This window comes from Heterocephalus glaber, unplaced genomic scaffold, assembly GCF_053883595.1.
Source record: "Heterocephalus glaber isolate CG9 unplaced genomic scaffold, H.glaber_assembly_v1.0 deba00001428, whole genome shotgun sequence".
Lineage (NCBI taxonomy): Eukaryota > Metazoa > Chordata > Mammalia > Rodentia > Bathyergidae > Heterocephalus > Heterocephalus glaber.
This window is the reverse complement of record NW_028258293.1, coordinates 31337699-31361009: the sequence shown is the minus strand read 5'-3', so window position 1 is coordinate 31361009 and position 23311 is coordinate 31337699. Positions and strand designations below refer to the sequence as shown.

The 23311-nt window shown below is 37.0% G+C and overlaps 1 pseudogene; it reads right to left on the bottom strand.

Moving 5' to 3' along the window:
- Positions 1 to 7782: 7782 nt before the first annotated feature.
- On the bottom strand, positions 7783 to 8647 carry LOC147828058 (vomeronasal type-1 receptor 90-like; annotated as a pseudogene).
- Positions 8648 to 23311: the final 14664 nt, after the last annotated feature.

The following is a 23311-nucleotide window of genomic DNA, read 5'->3' as shown; positions in this document are numbered from 1 at the left end:
ATTTCATCTACATATAAAGATTTTGCTTCTACTTTGCCAATTCTATCCTAATTGTGTCATTTTATTGCCACACTATTTTGGTTGGGCCTATGTTTCAAAGTTTAATGGACAGATAAAGAGTAAGCATATCTGCCCTTGTCCCCTACCTTAAGGAGAAAGCATTGTATCTTCTTCACTCATATAAGGTGTTCCTGCTGAAAGCATGGAATACATGTTTTTTATCTGTTGAGAAGGTTCTGTTCTACTTCTCATCTCCTGATAGCTTTTACCATGAACAGCTGTGGAATTTAATCCAATACTTTTTCTCCAACTAGTGACAGGATCATATGGCTTTTTCCTTTCCTCTGTTAAAATGATGACTTTTGGGGGTGGATCTTCCAATGCTAAACCAACACTGCCATCCCTATAATAAAACCACTTTCTGCATCCTGCCAGATCTGACTTCTAACAGTTTGTTTTGTTAAACAAATTTCTATCAATGTTCATACTTTTTTCTTCTATTATCTTTATCCAGTTTTAGGATTAGCACAATGTTGATTTCCTAAAATGAGGGGAGAAACGTTCCTTTTTTTCTGCTTTAAATGTTTGATATAATTTATCAGTTAAAATACACTCAAGCCTGTTGTTGTCATATAGGTAGCTTTTCAAGCTGGGAATATACTTTCTTTAAAGCTGCTATTCAAATTTTATATTTCCTCCAGAGTTAGTTTCATTAATTTGTCTTTCAAGGTACTTCTCAGAAGTTGTCAAATTTATTTCAAAACAGATTTTTGAAATATATTTTCTATATCTTTTTAAATCCTGTAAAATCTGTGGTAATGTCTCCTAGATCTTGGTATTATAATTTTAAAAATGTATAATTGATATTGTGTAATAGGAAGTAAAGGTCTAAAGGAGCCAGGGAAGTGCGAAGGGTAGGGGAAAGGAAAGAAGGGAAAAGAAAAAATATGAGAAAAGGAAAAAATGGAAACAAAGTCTTTGCAAATAGGGAAGGGTGGAGGGGTGAAGGGAGAGCAGGGGAAGGGGAAAAAATAAGAACCAAGATACTCATGTAATGGTACAAGATCCCAATGATGTATGTAAATGTATTTTATACCTAAAATGCACCAATAAACTTAATAGGGAAACAAATAAAAATAAAAAATAAAAATATGAAAAAAGAAAAAAGAAAAGAATGAATTCTTGCATGTATGTGTGGAGAAACAATCACTCTTACCCTATTAATGGGTATACAAGACATTTACATTTACATTTATCACTGCATGCTTGTACCTGTGCATGATGTACCCTGATTCTTATTTTTTCCCCATTCACCCTTTCCCTATTTACATAGACTTTGTTTCCATTTTTTCTCATAATTTTTCTTTTCCTTTCTTTCCTTTCCCCTTCCCCTCCCACTTCCCCCACCCACTTGAATCTTTTCTTCCTATATAAAATTATCAATTATTCATTTCAATCCGCATTTACACTTTCAGTTTCTCAAAGCAGAGAAACTATGCAGCATTTACACATGTGTGTCCTGTTTATTTCACTTAAGAGTATGGCCTCAATATGCATCCATTTAGCTATAAATGTCTCTAGTTTCTCATTCTTTATGGCTGAGTAGTACTCCATTTTATATTAAAAAAAAGCACATCAGGGGCCGGGGATTTAGCTCAGTGGTGCCCTCACCTGTCTCACAAGCACAAGGTCCTGAGTTCGATCCCTGGTACCAAAAAAAAAGAAAAAAAGCACATCTTCTTTATCCAGTTTCCAGTTGATGGACACTCTGGCTATATCCAAGCTTTAGCTATTACAAACTGTGCCACTATAAACACAGGTGCACATATATCACTGGGGTATGATTCTTTTAAATCTTTTCGGAAGATACCCAGCAGGGGAATCACTGGGTCAAATGGTATCTCTAGTCCTAGTTCTTTGAGGTAACTCCACACTGATTTCCACAGTGGTTGCACCAGTCTGCACTCCCACCAACAATGGAGAAGGGTTCCTTTCTCCCCAAACCCCTGCCAGCATTTGGTATTGGTTGATTTCTTGATAGCAGCCATTCTTTCTGGGGTGAGGTGGAATCTCAGTGTTGTTTTCATCTCCATCTCTCAAATGACCAGTGACGTTAAATATTTTTTCATATGCTTATTTGCTGCTTTTACTTCTTTGTCTGTGAAAGGTCTGTTCATTTCAAATGCCCATTTTTGAATGGGGTCTTTGAATTTGTGGGGTCTGATTTTTTAAAGTTCTTAATAGATTTGAGATAGTAGACCTTTGTCTGAGGAAAAGCAGGTGAAGATTTTTTCGCACATTGTGGGCTGTCTTTTCACACTGCTGGTGGTTTCTCTTGCTGTGCAGAAGCTTTTTAATAAGAAGAGAACCCATTTGTTGATTGTTTGTGCTAGTTCACGGGCAACTGAGGTTTTGTTCATAAAATCTTTTCCTACACCAATGTCTTCAAGAGATCTACCTAACCTCTGTTCCGGCTGGTTCAGCGTTTCTACTTTAATATTTAGATCTTTAATCCATTTCGATTTTAGTTTAGTGCATGGTGAGAGATATAGGTCTAGTTTTAATCTTTGGCAAGTTGAAGCCCAATTTTTCCAGCACCATTTATTAAAGAGGCTATCTTTCCTCCAGTGAGGGTGTTTGGCTCCTTTATAGAAGATGAGATGGCTGAGTGTGTCTGGTGTTGTTTCTGCATCTTCTAATCTGTTCCACTGGTCTTCAGGTCTGTTTCTTTGCCAGTACCATGCTGTTTTTATCACAGTAGCTTTGTAGTATAGTTGCAGATTGGGGATTGTGATATCCCCTGCCATATCTCTGTTACCTAGAATGGCTTTTGCTATTCTGAGTCTCTTCTTGTTCCAAATGAATTTTTGGATTGTTTTCTCAAGGTCTATGAAGTATGCTGCTGGGATCTCAATTGGAATTGCATTAAATCTATATAGCAGTTTTGGAAGTATGGCCATTTTCACTACATTAATCCTTCCTCCCCAGGAGCAGGGAATGTCTGTCCATTTTCTGATATCATCTTCAATCTCTCTTTTCAGAGTGCCATAGTTTTCAGAGAAGAGGTCTTTGATTTCTTTTGTTAGGTTGATTCCTAGGTATTTCAGTTTTTTGGATGCTATTGTGAAAGGAATTATTTGTCCTATTTCTTTCTCAGTGAGTCTGTCATTCATGTAGAGGAAAGCCATTGATTTTTGTGTGTTGACCTTGTAATCAGCTACTTGACTGAATTTGGTTATTAAGTCTAGAAGACTTTTGGTGGAGTTCTTGGGGTCTTCTATATAGAGTATCATGTCATCTGCAAATAATGACAATTTGACTTCTTTATTTCATATCTTTATTCCTTTTATTTCTTTCTCTTGTCTAATTGCTGTGGCTATTGTTTCCAAAACTATATTGAACAAGAGTGGTGATAGTGGACATCCTTGTCTTATTCCTGATTTTAGTGTGAAGGATTTCAGTTTTTGATCATTTAGCATGATACTGGCTGTTGGTTTTTCATAGATGGCTTCTATCAGTTTGAGGTAGAGACCATCTATTCCAATTTTTTGTAGGATTTTTATCATAAATGTATGTTGGATTTTGTCAAATGCTTTTTCTGTGTCTATGGAGATAATCATATGGTTTTTGTCCTTGGCTCTATTGATATAGTGTATTACATTGATTGATTTTCATGTATTGAACCATCCCTGCATCCCTGGGATGAATCCCACTTGATCAGGGTGTATGATCTTCTTGATGATCTTCTGCATTCTATTTGCCAGTATCTTATTAAGGATTTTTGCATCTGTGTTCATTAGTGAGATTGGCCTATAGTTCTCCTTTTCGGTTGAGTCTTTCTCTGCTTTGGGGATCAAGGTGATGCTTGCTTCCAGGAATGAATTTGGGAGTATTGCTTCCCTTTCAATTTGATTGAAGAGTTTAAACAATAGTGGCAGTAGTTCCTCTCTATAAATGTCTTGTAGAATTCAGCAGTGAAGCCATCAGGGCCCAGGCTTTTCTTAGTTGATAAGTTTTTAATTACGTTTTCAATTTCATTGGTTGATATTGGGTTATTTAGAATTTTTAGGTCTTCTTCATTCAACTTTGGTAATTCATATGTATCTGGGAATCTGTATTTCTTCTGTGTTTTCCATCTTATTGGTGTATAGGTTCTGGAAGTAGGTATGGGTGATCCTCTGGATTTCTGCTGGGTCTGTTGTTATTTCACCCTTTCATTCCTAATTGCATGGATTTGGGCCTTTTCGTTCCTTTTTCTGATAAGGTTGGCTAACGGTTTGTCAATTTTGTAGATTCTTTCGAAGAACCAGCTCTTGGCTTCATTGATTTTTATTACCAGTGCCAGTAAGTTTTATGAGAGAGAATAAAACCCCACAAATCCATGAGTATAAAGAAAAGGGAAACAGGTACATATGTAGGACATATTTCTATACTTTGCTTCCTTTTATAATAGGTGTGCTTTAAAATTTATTTTCTTAGGATCCTCTTGTAGATTTTTCATAATTGTTTTTTGCTGAAATTCACATAAAGAGTGGATCACATCACAGTAGAACTGCACATGTTTTAAAATTTGCATTTCATTTATTTTTGAATCTTTTCTATAACTTTATTGTCTTTTAGTTAATGAAAAAATAAAACAAAATTTTATGATGAATAAGAGAATGACAAAAGTTACTGCACATAGTTAACTTCTAAGTAGTTATTCAGAGTACAAGGCATAAACCAAAAAGATTCTTGCAAAAACAAAATAGATAATAATACAAAACTTTCTTTATAAACTAGTAGTATAAATAAACCAATTAAAATAGTTTTGAAACAGCAGAATACTTAATTTGGAGAAGTGTATGAACTTCTCCTTACTTCCTATTTATCTCTCTCTTATCTTACTCTTTATATATTTGTATATCTTTATATATTTGTGTATATATATATATATAGTTTTTCATATAAGAGAAACCATGCGATATTTGAGCTTGTGTGTCTGACTTATTTCACTTAACATTAAGTTCTCAAGTTATGCCCACTTATCTATGAGTACCTCAGGTTTATCTTTCTTTGTGGTAATGTAGTACTCCATTGTGTATAAATACATTTTCCTTATCCATTCATTTGTTGATGGACATGTACTCTGATTCTAAGATCTAGCTATGCATTATAAATAGTGTTGCTATAAATATGGATATGGATGTATTCTTGCAATATGATTTTAAGTCTTTTGGGGAGGTACCTAGAAGGGGCATTTTAAATCCAGAATTTTCATAATTTCTTTATTATTTATCACATTTGTATTACACATGGGATTATGCCAATATCTAAGATGTTGGAGTTCTAATTTTTTCACTGACTTCTACTGAAAGTACATTGTGAAATGTTGTGTAATTTAAAAATATTTACTCAAATATATATATATATGATTAAAATCCAGGTAATTGTTGAGATAAAATTTTTTGAGATAAATTTTTACTTCCCTCTGCTATGCTCTTGAGTATACCACCAGATATTTGAATCACACATATGTTAAATTTGAAATTAAACTGGGTTTGAAGGAAGACTTGTGTTGTCACCATATCCATGCTGAAGTACTGGCTTTACTGCCTTCATTGTCACTTGTCATGTTAGCCCATCTCTCCTTAAAGTTCCTGTTTAATGTGGACCCTCAATTTTTACCACTGATATGCTGCTTACCTAATCAGATTATGAAAATTAAGTATCCTGCCCTTTCAGAGCAGGTAACTATGAATTATCTTGCATATGTTTGAATGCTCCAAGGGCAGCACATTTTTTTAAAGCAAAACATTTATTGATATATTTTAGACATACATAATGATAACATTCATCATAGGGAATTTGTACCTGTACATGATAGTTCTTGCTTCTTCTTTTCTTCCCATTTCTCCCTCCCTTTTAGCCCTCTTCCCTTCCTTGTTTACAAAAGCTTTGTTTTCTTTTATTCTCTTTTTTTTCTTGTCCCTTCTTTCCTTTCCATCTCCTTCCTCCCTTGTTCCCTTTGTCCTTTGAATATTTTCTTCCCATTTCCCAATAAGTATTATATATTTTGGTCCTTATTTCACTTTTGGTTTCTTACACAAGAGAAACAATGCTATATTTAAACATGTGTGTCCAATTTATTTCACTTAAGAGTATGGTCTCAAGGTGCATCCATTTAGCCAGAAATGCCTCAAGTTTATCCTTCTTTATGACAGACTAGTACTCCATTGTATTAAAAAACTGCATCTTCTTTATCCATTCCTCAGTTGATGGGCATTTGGGCTGTTTCCTAGATTTAGGTATTACAAACTGTGCTGCTGTAAACATGGGTGGGACAGCACAGATTTGATTTGCTTAATATTCTAGTTTTATATCAATTTTCATATTTGGACTCTGCGATTATATTTATTTTTGTAAATATTTGTAGGTGTTCAAATGAATGTTTGTCTTAATTCCTCCAAAATTTCAAGCATGAGGTTGTCAACTGAGAATCTATTTGTACCATCTTCACCAACAATACCCACATGATAAGTGTTTAGAAATAAGATTCTCAAACTCACATCACCAGACACTCTATTGCAAAAAACAATTGTAAGAAGCTCTGAATTTGGCATGTATATGCTCTTTGTTATTTCTAACATTCTTCTATAACATGAAAAATAATTTTAATGATTCTCTTTTGATTTTTCAAAGTGGAAATAACAAAATTTGATATTGCAATCACAATGCTATTAAAAAGGATACAAGGGTTGGGGATTTAGCTCAGTGGTTCCGGTGCCTACCTCACAAGCGCAAGGTCCTGAGTTCGATCCCTAGTACCAAGAAAAAAAAAAAAGATATAAGAATGGTTGGGACTTTGAGTAGGTGACAAGCATAAAGAATTTAAAATTTGAACTTATGTTATATTATATTCTGCCACCACTATTCGGAGCCATTTTTGTAATTATAATCTATAGATTTTAATGAGTGCATAAATTCAGCCTTGAATACAAACTTGAACTTGTTACCATTCTATTGTTATCTATTAATATTATTAAATTATGTCTGGAGAATTAAGACCATAATAATTTTAGATTATAGACTTTGTGAAGATTTTTTCCAACAATCTGCAAGGCCAATGTTTACATATTATTTCATACTAATGTACTACTATTCTCTGGATACTCAGATCAGAATACTACTTGATAAATTTTTTTTCTTTTTTTTGGTACCGGGGGTCAAACTTGGGACTTTGCACTTGCGAGGCAGGCTTCTGCACCACTGAGCTAAATCCCCGGCTCTTTAATAAATTTTTAAAGGCAGCAAATTCTTTATCCAAGTTTCATGTTCTCCTTTTCAATTTTTTTCCATAAGATTCTTGAGGTATGACTGAATTAAAATAAATTGTATGTATGAAAACATACAATCTGATAGATAACTAGATACATAACACATGTAGCATTGTAACCATAACATCTTCTAAAGTTTCTTTCTGCATATTTGTAATGCTTTCTCCTTTTTTCTTCTTAGCCTCTTTAATTATTCCTAGAGAACCAGTGAGCATATCCTATCATATGGATGTGAAATCATGTAAGAGTTCTAGTTCTTATAAATAGAATTAGAATCAGAAACCTTTGGTCCCTCAGAGAGTTATGCTTTCATGTTATCCAGTATATACTTGTCAACCATATATACCAAAGTAAATATGTTTAATAGAACAGGAATAATTCCATATATATATGTGTGTATATATATGATACAATAGAAATGTAAACCATTTGTTCATCTTCAAGGAAATTACCTGTCACTGTATAATCAAATATTTACTGTTCTCCACCACATGGATGCTAAGCACTTAATCATTTGTTTTTCAGCGCTGACTAGCACCAAAGAACTGACTGTGGCATAGCCATTGGCCAAGAGCATTTGGACAAAATAACAAATGGGGTTTTGGTTCCAAAATATTCCGGAGGTGGAGACAATAACATAGTCCAAAAGGTACGTGATCATAAAGAAACTCATGAATGACAGATTGGTGCTGTGAAGATGCTGTGACTGCCTTTTATGCTTGCACAAGAGAATTGCCATGTACCCACTGGAGAGCACCATGAGTCCTATAAAGGACACATCCCTAAAGGTCACTAGTGAGAAATATATGTGCTTGAGTAAGTAACTAATGGGCCAAAGAGAGCAGGATTCAGTGACAAACATAAGACTATTTGAGGACATATTAGGAGTGGCAATAGTGGAGATTAAGAAACGACCACTGATGAGCATGTTGAAGACTCTGATGCAGGGACTTCTGTTTGAACTTTGCCAGACAGGAGCTTCTGGAGCTGAGGGTGATGGTCTGGATGAAACTCAGTAAGCAGGTGGTACAGATGGAGAGGCCCCTCATCAATCTGTACAAAGAGAACAAATTTACATGTGATGTCATTCCAGAAATTCTGAAAACCAAAAATGTCTATAAACATGGAACCCACAGTTAGCATCACTATGTGTGTAAGGGCCAAGTGACCAATGATGGGGTCAGTGTGCTTGAGTTTGTCCTCCAAAAGAAATATGAAGACATGGAAGAGAGGCAGGGCAGGACAGTGTTGGCTATGATCCCAGTGCTGATTTCAAAGAAAAATATCTTTTGCACGTCGATAAAACTGGGAAATCTCCTGTTTTTATGCATCTTTATGTGGAATGAAGCCTATGGTAGATATTTAAGAAAAGCACAAAAATTCACTATCACAAATGTTCTCAATTCATCATCCTCAACAAACACTATGCACTCATCAAAATACATGGATTCATATTAATGCATTCTTTTCATTCACTATATTTAAGAGCCTTTCACCCCGTTTTGGATGCATCTCAGCTCTCTTCTGAGATCATCAGTGTCCAATTGGTCTCCCTGTTGGGTTCCCACACCACCTCCTTACTAAAACTGTCATAATATGAAAGTTATTTTCATACTTTTGTCTCACATTTAGTTTTCAAATTCTTGTTCATTGTCTTATTTGCCTTTGTATCTCCACTCACATAGTCAACAAATTAAGCTTTGGTCTTACATTATCCCCAGAAAAAAGAACAAAACATTTTAATCTGATTATCTGGCCATCTCTGAGTTTTGTGTATAACATGTTGACTTAAAACTACAGAGCCGTAATTGTCTTGTTTCTCATGAGCTTAGAAATAACATACATCTATATCTTATTCATCTATTTCATGTAAATTAAAAAATATATTGGTAATGTTTAAAAGAGCAACATTTGTAGGTATTTAACAGCATTCAAATATGTTTTAAAACAATGAGATTAAATAATTAAAATATGAATAACAAAATTGTTTTCTCATGTAATTTCTCTGAAATTCAGGCCATAGTTAGTTAATTTTCTTTCAGTTGAGTTTTAACCAATATATGATCTTGTAAAACTGGACATTGAGAATGATTAAATTATTTATAACAGAGAGGATATGAGTACATTATTTTCATCATATTAGGGGGACTATGAACCTACAAAAACGAATGATAAAGGCATGGCAGAGGCGTGCAAATGTCACAGGTTTACCTAATACTCAGTGTATCATAGCATGATTAGGTCATTACCTGCAACTGGTAAGTCTCCTTTGGAGCATATAAGTTGATCTCCTTTCTCCAGAACAGTAATCTACGAAAGTGACACATTTGATACTTTACTTACATTAGCTTACATTAGCTCCCATGGAACACTTGGAGAGATGACAGAAAGTTATCCAGAAGTTTCCAGATTTTATGGACCACACAAATCTAATTAGTAAAAACACATCCTCCAAATATCTTTGAATGGTACTTGTACATAAGTAATAAAAAGAATTCTGTATCAGTAAATTCTGTATTAAGATTATTTTGTAAGTCATATTCTGTAGAATATGAAGATTTCATGAAAACAATCTACATGGAATGCTCTAGCATGTCCCCTTCCAGCCATGCCTCACCCAACTCATACCTGCCTAGCACAGCACAGTTTAGGAGATGAGAGGACAGGACAGGAATTCTCTCCATTGGCAGGGAGGACTAGGAGACCTCTCTTGTAACAAGGCTCTTAGGAGTTGCTGAGAAGGTGCCCGCCTGGCCTAATATACTGAACACAAAAAATCTCATTTTGCATACTGAAGGACACAAATTGCCATCACAGAGCCTTGGGGTTAGTAAGCACATGAATAAATCACAAGGAAACAAACACTGAAGGAAATCATGAGATGTTCACATTGTGGGAAGAGGTAGGAAAGGCCTAATAGGCAGTATAGGGAAAAACTAAACCTAAATGGAGGAAGAAATGTAAAAGGGAAATCTGTGCATTCCTTTTGACTAGTTACCTGAAAGAGCTTTCATAACTCACAATGACTCCTGGGGTACTCAGGAGAAATGGAGCATAATTCATTTTCCTGTTAATATCCTGATGCAGGAAGGCTTGTGAGGCAGGCATGGGAACTGCTGAGCTAAATCCCTGGCCCTTATTCCCAGTCCTTAATGAGGTGACTTAGCAAAACAAAAGTGTACACCTTGTTTTCTTGTTGATATACCCCATGCATCAATTTAACATCACTGTCCTTAACATTTTCTTTATTGATAAATGAATGTGAAAAAGAAAACAGGGCCAGAGAAGTGACATTCATCACATACATGTGAGTGGGGTAGTGTGTATATTGGCCTACAAACTCCATTGTTTTCCATGATTGGAGATGAAAAATTAAGATTAAAATAGGGGAGAAACAGCTGGTATCTAAGGGGAAGGCAAAGTCATCACTAACTAGATGGTCAGCCCTGGGGACAGAGCACTGGTGAGATGTTTCACTTCCTGGAAAAGGAAGAAAAAAATTTCACTTCCTGGAAAAGGAAGAAAAAAATTTCAGCACATGAAATTTGAGCACATGAATGGCAGCTCCCCACAAAGGCTTCCACTTTTATTTGTCTCCATATTTTTTGTAATTTATTACCAAGAGTTTAGTTCACATTTATCTGTTTTTAAAATAAATGCTGTTAAAAGAATCACTGTTAGAGTGGAGGAATCTAACAGTCAAGCATAGAGATGAAGAAAGCTGAATATATTATATTCTAAATTTTTCCCCTCATGAAAAATTCTGGCATGTCTATTGTCAATGCATACAGGAAAGGTTCTTGTTTTTTGTAAAAATGAAGATATATGGAGAAAATATGAATGGACACAGTCTTTTTCCTCACAAAGCTCTGTAAAATTATATTCTAGATCATTTTTAAGAGGGCAGGGGAAATTCCTATTGTCATCAATTTTCTTTCTTTACTTTTTTTTCCCCTTAAATTCTTTTATTGGTACATTTTAGGTATACAACACGTTTACATTTATCATTGGGTGCTTGTACCTGTACATGATGTATCTTGGTTCTTATTTTTTTCTTCATTACCTATGGACCCTTCACCCCCTCCACCCTTCCCTATTTACATAGATTTCATTTCCATTTTTAATATCATTGTAGCTCAATTTGTATTATCCACTGATAAGTGATTTCCTAAAAAACATGGCAAATATTTAAGTGCTTACACTATTAAGTTGAAATTTGTGGAATTAACAATGAGAGAAGGAAGTCACTATGAGAAAATGCTATCACCTATTTCATAGAAATGAAGTTAAATTCTCTTAATAAGCATATGCTTTTAGCAAAGAACTTTATTAAATAATTCAAGATACTTTAAAAATAAACCAAACTCTAACAGTCACTTATTCAATAACAGTTTTAGTTGCCATATAAAGATGTTCTTAAAAATTGACTGTATTTAATGAAGACCCATATTGAAAGTTTTTGTCTCATTAGGGGTATAAATACAAGTTTAAAAGTTTTGGTCTAAAATGACAAGATAATGTCTACCTTGAGAATTGACTTACACAGTAAATCAAAGTTAATTCAGAGAAAAGAATTTGTACTTAAAATTAATTTAATATTTCATATGAAAAAGTCCATTAATTTTATGAGTCATTAAATTAAAGCACTAAATATACCAACCAGAAAATTTCTCAGTGCACTGCAGAGTGAACCATCCTCTAAGCTGTATGCAGACTGCAGTTGAATGCAGTTGAATGGCCCATTTGAGTCCATCAAACTCCTCTCTCAGCTAACTGGCCTCCTTTCATTGCATGCTAATGACACTGCCACACACTATTCTCCCTGAAATACAATGGCACTTACCTGGAGAGATGTGTGGAGAGGTTTGATGCACCTGAGAAAAGCCAGTATAGTTTTAAGGAAAAGGTATCATCAGTCCATTTCTAGGCATGCTCTAATTTTATTGTCAATATAAAGGTGGAAAGATACCACTGGGGAGGATTAAAAGCTCAGAATCATTGGTGAATATTTCACTTGTCTCTTAATTTTATTTTACAGTATTCTCTATTGAATCATTGCTACCTGAGGAGATGTGTTCAAAATTTTTCTCTGCATTCCCTTGACACAAAGTATAAAGAATCAGAAGGGCCATAATCATGAGCACAACAATTCTCTCATTTTGATCCTAAATTCAAATTAGCCCAAACCCAATGTAAAGAAAACAGTACATTGTTGATATAGAATATCTGCACAATTAAAATATAGGTCAGTTGAGAAAAATAGGGTAAAAGGAATGTAGAGCAAAGGCTTTACATTTTACATATAATTTTAACTGAGGGTCCTGGGATGGGTTAAGCATACATATTTTAATCCCTTAAGTGATAATTCTCCAACATTTAAGTGATAGGAGAATTTGCAACACTTTAAATTTATCAGTGACATCAAAGAGCTTTTGTTCATATGAGTTTATATAAAAATTTACTATATTAGATATTCACACTGAAAAACTGAAAATATTTATACAGATATTCTTTAAATTATCAAGATGAAAATATTGCAAATCAGAAATGCATTCAATGCACCTGACGTACTGAACTTCAGAGCTTAGGCACAGAGTACTTCATAGTGCATCAGGTTTTCACACTCTCACCATGTGACTGGCTGGAATCCTCAGCTTACTGCAGTGGCCCAATATCAGAGCATTATGCTGAATATTGCTAGTATAAGAAAAGGTCCAAATTTAACATGTGGTTCTTACTGAATGTGTATTGCTTTCATGTCATAAAGTTAAAAAAACTTTAAGCTAAAGCATAGTTGGGGACCATCTATATATTAATTGATTATAAAGATTATTAATTCTATGTCAGTTAAAAGAATATTAATAATAAATAGTTCTATTTTTATAAATAAATTCTACTGAAATGATATTTTTATACTTTTTGCCAATTTCTCTTTTTTTGGCTCTAGAGAATAGATTTGGATTCCTTTAGTTATTATTATATGCAGTCTGTTACAAAATACCATAGTGGCTAAAGTATATGGAAAATATCTCATATAAACATGTAACAGATATAAGGAGTGGTATTGTTCTCACCTTTCAGGTATGTTGTATACTGTTTTCTGTGCAACAAAACTTGATGAACAGGAGGCCGTTGGATGTCAGTCTCTAGATGGAAAAGAGCTACCATGAAACCAGTAAGTAAAATAGTCCTGGCATGGCTGATTGTTTAGATGGTAAAGTGGGTAGGCATGAGTCTATTCTGACTCTAAACCCCCTGTCCTACTCACAGGTCATGACCACATTCATCAGAGATTGGCTCCAGGCCAAATAACTAATCATAAAGCATGTCCAAGACAAGCAATACACAGGGAAAGAATTGTATGAAGGAGCTGTGTCTAAAAGGAACGTGTGGAGGACCATGAGTCTTTAACTTTGTATTATTCAATCCCTCTTAGGCACAAAAGTGTCCTAGAACCCTTTGCCTTAGGAACAGATTAATAAAGCAGCCAATGAAGTACACCCAGTGGGTGTGCAGGCTCCTCACTTGGTGTAAGATCTCAAATGCATAGGCAATCTATATGGGAGAGAGAAACAACCCCCCCCCCCCACCGCTGTAGATAAGACCTTCCCTTCTCTTGGGTCCCAGATTGTACAGCTGCACACTGAGCCATGTCATAGAGAGGCTCTGTGTGGTGGCAGGTGACATTTCCAGTAAATAGAGTCCAGACAGCTCTTCACAGGGACATTCACACTCAACCTGGACCCAGAGAACCAAATGGGCTTGGGAATGGGGTTTTCAGGCCCCACATGCAGCTGTTTGGCTCAGAGCTTCCTGGTCAAAGCATATAGACTCCATTGACAGTCATGGGATGAAAGTTAGGCACAAGGAGACCCCTAGACCCATGCCAGAGGTTTCTAGCACAAGTCACCTTAAAGTAGAACAAGGACACACCAAATGCCAAAAGCAGACATGGCTGTTGAGTAACTGGTGTTGAACACTGTGGAAGGAAAGGCTCAGAGGAATTCTGGGCAGGGTTCCATGAACAGTGGCCATGACATCTTTCTTCTGAGCCCCTATATTCTACTTTCACAACATCCCCAAGTGAGCTTAGGTGAGGATTAGACATAGGCACTCCTGTTACTGGTGCCAGATGCTCCCTGCTGCATGAAATCATAACTCCTAACTTGGTGTTCAGTCATCTCCTTGATCTGACTTAGTCACTTTACATCTTATACCTACCCCATCCCAGGACTTCTAGCACTAGCCACACTTCCTGCCTCTGGACCCTTCTGTTCCTTGGCTCATCTGTCACATGTCCCTTGAAACTCATCATTACATCTATGATATAATGGGGATTTGTTAGAGATCCTGTCATCCCCAAATACTGGAAACTTCACAGAATAGATAGAGTGGGACTTTTTCCTGGGTTCTATTTCTGTAACTGGAGCTGCCACCTCCAAAATGTCCAGGGACCAAACTGGCATGATATAATCAGGGAACTCTGCAGCATAGTCAACTGACACTTAAGCCCCTCTGGCAACCATTCCAGGCCACTTCTATGACTCTCAACATAGCCTGGTTCATAGGATTACCCTATACTATTGTGGACGTCATGGAAGAAGGAAGACAGTACTTACTTCTGCAGCACATATACTAAAATTGGAAGAAGGAAGACAAGCCAACAGTGTCCCCATTGGAACTTTGGAAAATGGGAACCCAGTAAGGTCAGCGTGTGAAGGTCCACACCAAGGTCTGTATTTCTGTCCTGCAGGCAGCTCACAGACTTCTCCCTTCAAAAGTGCTTTTAGTCATTTATTATTATTGGAGATATCATTCATACATCTTTCAAGAAACATTTCCCTGTAGCTTTTTAGATTAATTCTCAGGGCCACATTAACACCTACTCCTCAAGCTGCAATGTGCACACCCTGAATCTGTGAAGGTGGATAAAAAAGAGTGAAACCACCCTCTTTCAAGAGCATCAATTTTATTATGAGATTAGTTACAAATAGAAATTTCTTAAGAATCACCACCACTGCCAAACTGCGAATGTGGGAGTAAGGGCAAAGAACAGACACTGTACTCAGCTTTAGGCTCAGCATCTGGAAGAGGTGTGGTTCACAGGCACCAGTCAATGTGGTCACTGCTTCAGAGGCTGAGAGGAAGCCATGATGAGCTGAACTGATCTCACCCAGCACCCATGCTGCCCTGGAGAAGACTCACTGCAACCTGCTCAAAGCTACCACTCCTCCAAAAACACAGTCCTGCTACCACCAAGTGCTCATTCTTCAAGGTGCTGTTCCTCTTGGCTCAGTGTTCAAGAGCTGAATTCCAGAGGCCAATTCAAAAACTCTTCAGGGGACCAATGAGGGCTGCCTTCAGTTGCATTATAGCTTCAAAAAAGACACGTGCTAAACAAAAACAGCAAGAAACTCCATTATATACCTAATCATACATTTCATAAAAGGATATTTTGATCCAAGAAAATAAGATAAACATTAATTAAGGAAAAAAAATCCTTCTTCCCAAAAGATCTCAGTTGCTATTTTAGACTACCATGAATTTAGAATGTCAGTATTTTCTACAGTTTTATTGACTACCAATCAGCCAGGAAAAACTTTGCACACACCATAGTGTGAAATAGTGAGCTAGGCCCCAAACCATCACTCAGCTGGGAACAGTTCTTTCCTGTTTCTCCTCTTCAGCTGTATCCCAGGGACCCTACCTGTCCTCAGGAAGCTACACACAGGGGCATATTATAAATCTTGCATCATAGACACCTGCCATCTAACCTAACTGGAAGAAGGTTAGAACTAACTGGAACTAACTGGAAGAAGGTTATAACTAACTTCCTAACTGGAAGAAGGCAACACCATGGATTGGAGAGACCACTGAAAAGGGGCCTGTCTGCATCTCCTTCCAATGTCAGCCCTCCAGTTGTGCTGAGATCTCCTTTACCATAGCTGCCTCGATGGAGCAGGTAAGAAACTCTTATTGGCCCAACATCCCCACATTTAAACCCCTGGTTTCTCAGTGCAAATTTCTCCTGGAGTATTTCGGAAAAAAACACAATCATGATGTTATTTCCATGTACGGAGACTCAAATCTGCCAACCAGGAGAGAAGCTAATTAAGCCAGAAGTCTTGCTGTCCAGGACAACAAAACCTAACATTGAGAAAAAGGACTTATGTTCAGTGAGGCCGCATCAAGTCTTCTTCCCAAGACTCTATACAACAGAACCAGGCAAGCCTATGAATACAGAAAAAGAAAATATAATTGAATAAAAGTGAAGAACAGCACAAAGATTAAATTGAGTTTTCAACAAAATTGAAAAGGCACAAAAATCAACAAAGTATTGTACTTGTTCTTAGCATGGATTAATAAAATTTATAAATCCCTAAAAATGGGTCCAAAAATAAATAAACAAAATTGATGAATATGAGAAGTCATGGATAAAACAATATGGACACAAATGAAGAAATACTATGAACAATTTTCTGGTAATTAATTGACTTTTTTGTTTTTTATTCATTAAGTTTTTTGGGAGACAGGTAGGTCTGCACACACCTTACCTAGGTCGCGAGTCATGTGGAACATGCCGAATTAGCCCGCTGCAGACAGGCAGGTCTGCGCATGCCCTACGGAGGTCGCGAGTCATGTGGAACACGCTGAATCACCCCACACCCTGGCAACAATCCACTGGACCTCCCCCCGCACTGCTCCTCTGTACAGCCACCTGGTTCCACACTACAAAGACCCAGAGGACACCGGACCACCAGACCATGGTACTGAGTCCCACCACTACCAGCCCAGAGGTAGGGGCTTCTGAGCTGCCATCCCACTGCTCCTGGTCCAGAGGAAGGGGATTCCTGGCCACCATCCCTCCCGCTGCTCCCAGCCCAGAGGAAAGGGCTTTGGGGCCACCATCCCTACCACTGCTCCTGGCCCCTGTCCCACCTCTCCCAGCTCAGAGGAGGTAATCTGTGCAGGCGCCAACAGTCCCCCCTCCAGTTGAAATGAGAAAACATGTAAATAAGTCTTAAAATCAGACTTCCACATCACCTACAGCAACCCCAAAGGGAAATGAGATGGAACAATCTGATACTCAACCACCTGGACCCACTGAACTGGCAACAAAAGGGGATCTGGAAAAAATGAAATCAGAAATAATTTCTCAGATAACAGGAGAAATTGGGCTCCTAGGGCAAGACATGATTAATAAATCTAGGGAGGAGCTGAGGAACGTGATGGAATCTCAACATAGGAAACAAATGGAATCCATAAAACAGATGCAAATAGATTGCCAGGACATGAAAAACTCCATTGAAAGTCTACGTAGTCAGAATGAGCCAATGTGAGGACAGAATTTCAGATATAGAAAATAAGACTGCAATTAGTGACCAGGAAAAGAAAAATTGCTTCAAAATTATAAGGGAACATGAGAAATCAATCCAGCAGCTGCTAGATGATGCAAAGAAGAATAACATAAGACTGATAGGAGTCAATGAAGAAAATTCATTGAAAATTCATCTCCTCTCTCAGGAGAGACTAAAGATGACATAAAAAAACTCTTCACAGAAATAATGGCAGAAAACTTCCCAAGCAGGGGAAAAGAGCTTGACATACAGATAAGTGAGGCATATAGGACTCCAAACAGCCTTGATCAAAAAAAATCTACATATAGGCATATAATTGTTAAGATTCCAGAAACTCAACAGAAGAACAAAGTTCTACAAGCAGTTAGAGAAAAGAAACAAATCACATACAAAGGAAAGCCCATCAGAATCACAGCAGACTTCTCAACACAAACCATCAAGGCAAGAAGAGCTTGGAGTGATATTCCAAGCCCTAAAAGAAAACAACCTCCAACTCAGATTGATGTACCCTGCAAAACTATCTTTCAAATTTGATGGAGAAATAAGATACTTTCATGACAAAGAGCACCTTAGGAACTTCGTGAATACCAAACCAGTACTCTAAAGAATTTTACACAATATCCTAGGAACAGACATTGAGGATTACAACCCCAGGAAGTAAAGCAGAATGAACTCATCTGGCATGACAAAAATTTAAATGTAAAGGGGGAGAACCCAACAAAAAGAAAAAGTCATGGCAATGATAAGTCAATATGTTTCAGTTATAATCATTAACATTAATGGTCTCAATTCACCAATCAAAAGAAATAGACTGGCAGAATGGGTCAAGAAGCAAAATCCAACAATATGCTGCATATAAGAAACACACTTAATTCAAAAGGAAACTCATAGACTGAAAGTTAAAGGGTGGAAAACAATACTCCATGTGACAGGAACCCGAAAAAAAGCAGGCGTAGCTATCCTCTTTGCAGATCAAGTAGATTTCAAACCAACACTGATTAAGAGAGATGAAGAAGGACATTACATCCTTGTAAAGGGAAGAGTCTAAGAGGAAAAGATGACAATCATGAATATCTATGCACCAAACACTAGTGCACTCAACTATATAAAACAAATACTAATGGACAAGAAAAGTCATATATGCACTAATACAATTGTAGGGGGGGACCTCAACACCCCACTGTCACAAATAGATGGATCAACTAGACTAAAAATAAGTGATGAAATACTAAAACTCAATCGAACTCTTGAACAAATGAACTTAACAGATGTTTACAGAGTCTTCCACCCCACAAAATCAGAATACACATTCTTCTCAGCTGCACATGGGTCATTCTCCAAAGTAGATCACATACTCACACATAGAACATGTATAAGTAAGTCCAAAGGAATTGAAGTTACCCCCTGTATGTTATCAGACCATAGTGCGATGAAACTGGAGATCTATAGAAAAAGAAACTTGAAAAATTTCATAAATACGTGGAAATTGAACAACACACTTCTGAATAACCAATGGGTCACAGAGGAAATTAAAGAAGAAATCAGACAGTTCCTTCAATCAAATGACAATGACAATACAACTTATTGGAATCTATGGGACACAATGAAAGCAGTCTTACGAGGGAAATTCATAGCAGTGAATACGCATATTAGGAAAACAGAACAAGCCCAATTAAACAACCTGATACTTAACCTCAAGCTTCTAGAAAAAGAAGAGCAGGACAACCCCAGAACTCATACAAGGGAGGAAATTATAATGATCACAGGAGAAATCAGTGCAATGGAGACTAAGGGAATGATACAAAAAATCAATGAAGCCAAGAGTTGGTTCTTGGAAAGAATCTACAAAATTGACAAACCATTAGCCAACCTTATCAGAAAAAGGAAAGGAAAGGCCCAAATCCATGCAATTAGGAATGAAAAGAGTGAAATGACAACAGACCCAGCAGAAATTCAGAGGATCATCAATACCTACTTCCAGAACCTATACCCAATAAGATGGACAACACAGAAGAAATGGACAGATTCCTAGATACATATGAATTACCAAAGTTGAACAAAGAAGACCTAAAAACTCTGAACAACCCAATACCAACCAATGAAATTGAAAATGTAATTAAAAACTTATCAACTAAGAAAAGCCTGGGCCCTGATGGCTTCACTGCTGAATTCTACAAGACATTTAGAAAGGAACTGCTGCCACTACTGTTTAAACTCTTCAATGAAATTGAAAGGGAAGCAATATTCCCAAATTCATTCCTGGAAGCAAGCATCACCTTGATCCCCAAAGCAGACAAAGACCCAACCGAAAAGGAGAACTATAGGCCAATCTCACTAATGAACGTAAATGCAAAAATCCTTAATAAGATAATGGCAAGCAGAATGCAGAAGATCATCAAGAAGATCATACACCCTGATCAAGTAGGATTCATCCCAGGGATGCAGGGATAATTGAATATATGCGAATCAATCAATGTAATACACTATATCAATAGAACCAAGGACAAAAATCATATGATTATCTCCATAGATGCAGAAAAAGCATTTAATAAAATCCAACATGCATTTATGATAAAAACCCTACAAAAAATTGGAATAGATGGTCTCTACCTCAAACTGATAGAAGCCATCAATGAAAAACCAACAGCCAATAACATACTAAATGGTCAAAAACTGAAATCCTTCGCACTCAAATCAGGAACAAGACAAGGATGTCCACTATCACCACTCTTGTTCAATATAGTTCTGGAAACAGCCATAGCAATTAGACAAGAGAAAGAAATAAAAGAAATAAAGAAAGGAAATAAAGAAGTCAAATTGTCATTATTTGCAGATGACATGATACTCTATATAGAAGACCCCAAGAACTCCACCAAAAGTCTTCTAGACTTAATAACCAAATTCAGTCAAGTAGCTGGTTACAAGGTCAACACACAAAAATCAATGGCTTTCCTCTACACAAGTGACAGACTCACTGAGAGAGAAATAGGACAAATAATTCCTTTCACAATAGCATCCAAAAACTGAAATACCTAGGAATCAACCTAACAAAAGAAATCAAAGACCTCTTCTCTGAAAACTATGGCACTCTGAAAAGAGAGATTGAAGATGACATCAGAAAATGGACAGACATCCCCTGCTCCTGGGTAGGATTAATATAGTGAAAATGGCCATACTTCCAAAACTGCTATATAGATTTAATGCAATTCCAATTGAGATCCCAGCAGCATACTTCATGGACCTTGAGAAAACAATCCAAAAATTCATTTGGAACAAGAAGAGACCCAAAATAGCAAAAGCAATTCTAGGTAACAGAGACATGGCAGGGGATATCACAATCCCCAACTTGCAACTATACTGCAAAGCTACTGTGATAAAAACAGCATGGTACTGGCAAAGAAACAGACTTGAGGACCAGTGGAACAGATTAGAAGATGCAGAAACAACGCCAGACACACTCAGCCATCTCATCTTTGATAAAGGAGCCAAACACCTTCACTGGAGGAAAGATAGCCTCTTTAATAAATGGTGCTGGAAAAATTGGGCTTCAACTTGCCAAAGATTAAAACCAGACCTATATCTCTCACCATGCACTAAACTAAAATCGAAATGGATTAAAGATCTAAATATTAAAATAGAAACTCTGAACCAGTTGGAGCAGAGGTTAGGTAGAACCCTTGAAGACATCAGTGTAGGAAAAGATTTTATGAACAAAACCTCAGTTGCCTGTGAACTAGCACAAACAATGAACAAGTGGTATTGTTGTATCCAGATCGCGAAGTCCCCAAAGACCACCAAGGAGCCGTTTCCGATGTAAACACACGAGGGTCGTTTATTCAAGCTCGAGCAGGGGCACTCAACCATCACCGATGCAGGGGATCAGGATTGAGAGCCCCGAATTCCAAATCAGCAGGGTTTTTATTGTGGCTACCACAAGGTTTGGGGATGTTCCATTTAGCAGTTACATGATTGGTTGATATTTAGCAAGCATAGGGGGTTGAGGGGTGGCTACATGTAGAGTTTATGGGAAAAAGGAACAATCAGCACATTGACAGAATGTTCTATAGATAATGGGCCCGGGAGCATCTGTTTTCTGGGCAGACAGAGGATTGAGTTAGGAGCTGTGTCTCTTTTTTTATCTGTTGTCCCACAGCAAGGACATTTTATCATTAGTTTATGGGCACAAAGGAGACTAGGGGAATAGTTGACTTCAGTGAAATGGAATTTATGTCATGGCCACTTTACTGTCTTATATTTAAGATGGAGTCAAACTTTAAAATGAAGTTAGTTGGGTCTCACAGTATCTCTTCTTATTAATAGGCTTCTGCACAGCAAGAGAAACCACCAGCAGTGTGAAGAGACAACCCACAATGTGGGAAAAAATCTTCACCTGCTCTTCCTCAGACAAAGGTCTACTATCTCGAATCTATAAAGAACTTAAAAAGATCAGATCTCCCAAATTTAAAGACCCAATCCAAAAATGGGCATCTGAAATGAACAGACATTTCTCAGAAAAAGAACTAGAAATAACAAATAAATACATGAAAAAATGTTCAACATCACTGGTCATTCAAGAGATGCAAATGAAAACAACACTGAGATTCCACCTCACTCCAAAAAGAATGGCTGCTATCATGAAATCAACCAATAACAAATGCTGGTGGGGCTGTGGTTAAAGAAGAACCCTTCTCCACTGCTGGTGGGAGTGCAGACTGGTGAAAGCACTGTGGAAATCAGTATGGAGATATCTCAAAGAACTAGGACTGGAAGTTCCATTTGACCCCACTATTCCACTGCTGGGGATCTTCCCCAAAGAATTAAAAGAATCATACCACAGTGATATATGTGCACCCATGTTCATAGCAGCACAGTTTGTAATAGCTAAAACTTGGAAACAGCCCAAATGCCCATCAACTGGAGACTGGATAAAGAAAATGTGGGGTTTTTTAATAAAATGGAATACTACTCAGCCATAAAAAATGAGAAATTAGAGACATTTACAGCTAAATGGGTGCACATTGAGGTGATACTCTTAAGTGAAATAAATAGGACACACATGCATAAACACCGAATAGTTTCTCTGGTGTGAGAAACTGAAAGTGTAAATAAGGACTAAAATGTATAATAGGTAATGTGAAATAGGAAGAAAAGGGGCAAAGGGGAAGGAAGTGGGAGGGCTAGGAGAAAGGATAGAAGGGAATGGGATTAATATGAGAAAATGGAAAAATAGGAACAAAATCTTTGTAAATAGGGAGGAATGGAGGGGTTGAAGGGAGGGCTGGGCAAGGGTGAAAAATAACAACCAAGAGAGACTATGTAAAGGTGCAAATTTCCAATGATGAATGTCATTATATAGTATACCTAAAATGTACTAATGATTAGAATGAATAATCGATAATGCAAAATAGGAAGAAAAGATCCAAAGGGGTAGGGGTAGTGCGAGGGGCAGGGGAAAGGAAAGAAGGGAAAGGAAAAATGCTGAGAAATGGAAAAAATGGAAATAAAGTCTTTGTAAATAGGGAAGGGTGGAGGGCGTGAAGGGAGGGCTAGGAATGGGGAAAACATAAGAACCAAGATGCATCATGTAAAGGTACAATTCCCAATGAGAAATGTAATTGTGTTGTATACCTACAATGT